This window comes from Schistocerca americana, chromosome 4 (genome assembly GCF_021461395.2).
Source record: "Schistocerca americana isolate TAMUIC-IGC-003095 chromosome 4, iqSchAmer2.1, whole genome shotgun sequence".
NCBI lineage: Eukaryota > Metazoa > Arthropoda > Insecta > Orthoptera > Acrididae > Schistocerca > Schistocerca americana.
This window is the reverse complement of record NC_060122.1, coordinates 345,458,625-345,462,259: the sequence shown is the minus strand read 5'-3', so window position 1 is coordinate 345,462,259 and position 3,635 is coordinate 345,458,625.

The following is a 3,635-nucleotide window of genomic DNA, read 5'->3' as shown; positions in this document are numbered from 1 at the left end:
TGTGTCTATTTATCTGTTACTGTAAGCTCATTTCTAATATGTTCATTTCTTATTCTATCTTCTCGTTCACATCCTTTAACTGCTCAGAGGTATTTCATTTCTAATGTCACAATTTTATTCATGCCTTCCTTGTGCTATCCAAGCCTCAGATCCATAAAGTAACACTGGAACAGCTAGTGTTTTATAGAATTTCAGTTGTGTTTCTTCAGTTGTCTTTTCATTTAATGTGGTTTTATTGTTACACAGATATATTGAAATTTTGCTGTTTTATTTTTTTATATCATCATCGACCTGCTAGGCTAGCTGAGAGCGCTAATGCGCTGATTCCTAGACTTGAGTAGGCACACGGGCCCTGGAGCAAATCAGCCCAGTGGATTAACAGTAAGGGCCGGTGTGCCAGCCAGCCTGGATGTGGTATTTAGGCAGTTTTCTACATCCCACTATGTGAATACCGGGCTGGTCTCCACATCCCATCTCAGTTACATGACACGCAGACATTTGAAACACATTTGCACAATTTCATGATTTACGCTAGATGCAGACAGCTGGGGTACACTGCTTCTGTCCCAGGGGGCGAGGGGGTGGGGGTATGGGGTCACGACAGGAAAGGCATCCAGCTACCCCTTCCATGAACCATGCCATGCCACATCCAATTGTAACCATGCTGACCCTGCGGAAACTGTGGGACAACAGCACAAGCAAAAGAAGAAGAAGAAGAAGAAGAAGATTCTTTATATCTTCATCATAATCAAAAGAAATGTCGTAGCCCAGGCAGTTAAAATGACCTCTTTGTCAGTGAGTTTGTTTTCTACCACTATTTTTGAGTGCACCTATTCTTGCCCTTAGAACGTCATTATGTTTGTCTTTTCCATAGATATTTTGAAGTTATAATTTCCCCCAATTTGTTTTAATTTAAGAATATTTCTTTGGAATTCTGCTTCTGAAATGGCTATTACAGTCTGGTCGTCAGCGTACATTAATGTTTTTATATAATGCTCTTTATCTAGTTTTATTCCTGTGTTCATGTCATTTATATATAAGCTGGAGAAAGACTGCAACCTTTATTAACTCCTTGATTAGTTAAAATACCATTCTTACTTATTTTGTTCCCTGTTTTTATTACAAATTTAGTTTCATTATATAAACTCCTTATGGTCCTTATCAAGTGTCTTGGAGCGGTGCTCTAGCGGTTCTAGGCGCGCAGTCCGGAACCGCGCGACTGCTACGGTCGCAGGTTCGAATCCTGCCTCGGGCATGGATGTGTGTGATGTCCTTAGGTTAGTTAGGTTTAAGTAGTTCTAAGTTATAGGGGACTGATGACCACAGATGTTAAGTCCCATAGTGCTCAGAGCCATTTGAACCAGCCAAGTGTCTTGGAATTCCATTTTTGTGTAATAGTTACCAGAGTTTTGTCCCACTTAATCTATCACATGCCTTGACATAGTCAATAAAAGCTATGTGAGTCTCATTATTAAATTCTCTTCTGTCATCAATATCTTGAAAGTAAATATATTATCCACTGTTGTTCATCCAATTATAAATCTGCTCTGGCCTTCATTTAAAATTATTTTAGCTATTGGTCTTAACCTTAGGGTTAAATTTTTTGCAAACATTTTTTGTCCAGCTTTAAAATACTTATTCCCCTATAATTATTACAGGCTTTTTGATTTCCTTTTTTAAAAATAGAATACTCAACAGCTGTTGACCAGATTTCTGGTGTTCTCACATTCTTCTAGCAGAATTCTTCCATATTTTAATAACTTGCTGTTAATGTCATTTATACCAGCTATCTTTCTGTTTTTAATGGCTTTTAAAGCTTCTTCTAATTCTGCTAATGTCAGTTCATCCACCCTAATACATTTCTGCTTGTTACATTAACTTTTGGTCATAACACAACTTTTTTTCTAATATTTTTCCCACTGCTTTTGTCGATTGTGTTAATGTTCACTGTACCTTTTTCTTGTCTGTTTAAAAGTTTGATTGCTTTATAGACAACCTATAGTTGTCCATGAATGTCATTTTCTTGGGTTACTTATATATATATCCCAACTTGCTCTGTGTCCTTCTTTCTTTCTCGTTTAGCAATTGCTCTTTTCTTATTATATTTTGCTGTTGATTCTGTCATTCTTCTTTGTCGATATTTTAGATATGCTTCCTTTTTCTACCTTACTACTTTTTCTAATTCCTCATTCCATATTCTTAATCCCTTGTTATTATGTCTTTTAAATCTTGTTCCCTGTGCTTCAAAAGCTGCCTTCTGAACACTAATACTTGTATTCTCCCATTCTTCATTAATATCTTCATTGGTGGGTTTCATTAGCAGCTGCCCATTAAATATCTTATTGTATAAGTTTTGTATGCTATTATCTTGTAATAAGTGTACTTTAAACGTTGCTTATTTCTGTAAGTGTTATTACTCCTTCTTGTTAAAATATTCACTTCAAAAATTTCTAAATAATGAGCAGAGTACATTTCGCTTCCTTGATATACTCTTGTATCGGTTATCAGTAATGATGCTTTTTTGTTAACTGTTACATAATCAGTTAATGACCTTTTAAATATTAGTAATTTTTAAATTATTAAAAATTTCAAATTGTCTTAATTCATGCGCATTTTTGTTTAAAATGTCTTCCCCTTGGGTGCAAATTACATAGGTTGGTTCTCTACTCTTGTGTTAAAGTCTCCAAGTAGATTCACGAAGTCATTTTTATTTTGCTTGTCTACTTCATTTTGCAAAATAGAATAAATTCTTTTGTTTTCTCCCCTTTTCCTTCTTCTAGTGCATATATAGCTACGACTACGACTGCCAAGTAGCCTCTGGTTTACTTTAATCTAGTAGTCATTGTTTGTTCATTAATAAAAGTATGCGAGTATACTTTAGATGCCCATTTTTTGTCCATAAGTTTGGCCACTTTGACTTGAACTCTGCTGTAAAACATCTTCACATGATTATTTATTTTTGATCCTTTTAACTTTATCTCCATTTCAGATAGTATATCTATTTTATTCTCTCTCATTTATTAAATTAATTCAGTTTCTTTATTCATGAGTCTCTGACATTCCAAGTTTCTATCTTTAAGGTGTCCTGTATTCTATAGCCTTTCGTCCTGTGCCTTTTCATGCTGTGGTCAACATCATGTTTATCCATCTTGCTATTTAACTGCGGAAGCTTATAAGTGGTTGATTTTTTTACAGGTAGATATTTCCGGCTGTCAATGGCCTTGCCACAGAGGTGACACCAGTTTCCATCAGATCACCAAATTTAAAACCTGTCAGGCTTGGCTAGCATTTGGATAGGTGACTCTCTGGGTGTGTGCTCAGCCCTTGTGAGGCCAATTGAGGAGTTACTTAACTGAGAAGTAGCGGCTCTGGTCACAGAAATTGACAACAGGGGGGAGATTGGTGTGCTGACCACATGCCCCTCCATATCTGCATCCAGTAACACCTGTTGGCTGTGGCTGATACTGCAGTCAGTTGTACTGTTGGACATGCCAAGTCCTGTTTGAACAGAGTGTTAGTTAGAGGTTACTGGCCTCCAACTAGACCTCTATTCCTGGAGGACAGGGAGCTGCTATCTCAGGTGTTCTTCTCCTAGAGAAGCTGTCTTCAGCACAGTTGATGAACCTTCTCTATAC